Below are 431 nucleotides of genomic sequence, written 5' to 3' on the forward strand. Positions count from 1 at the left end.
TCTCTCTCTCTTCTCTCTCTCTCTCTCTCTCTTCTCTCTCTCTCTCTTTCTTTCCACTCTGTTCTTTCTCTTCTCTCACTTTTGACGGAAGCGCAGATCAGCCGGAATTCCTTGACATGTAAAAATAGATGAATAATAATCAATTAATTAAACAATTAATTATTAATCCTTAACGATAACACTAAAGATATTAATAATACGATAACGATAAAAAAGAATTATAACGTCACGAACAAAATAGTGTATGGTGTAATGATAATTAGTGAAACGATATTAAGCGAAGATTTAAAAAAGAATTATATAGCATATATTTCTGACGACGATAAAATAAAGAATAGTAATAATCAAGAGCATGAGCCCGTATACATATATATATATATATATATATATATATATATATATATATATATATATATATATATATATATATA

This window comes from Neodiprion pinetum, chromosome 7 (genome assembly GCF_021155775.2).
Source record: "Neodiprion pinetum isolate iyNeoPine1 chromosome 7, iyNeoPine1.2, whole genome shotgun sequence".
In the NCBI taxonomy this organism is placed as follows: domain Eukaryota; kingdom Metazoa; phylum Arthropoda; class Insecta; order Hymenoptera; family Diprionidae; genus Neodiprion; species Neodiprion pinetum.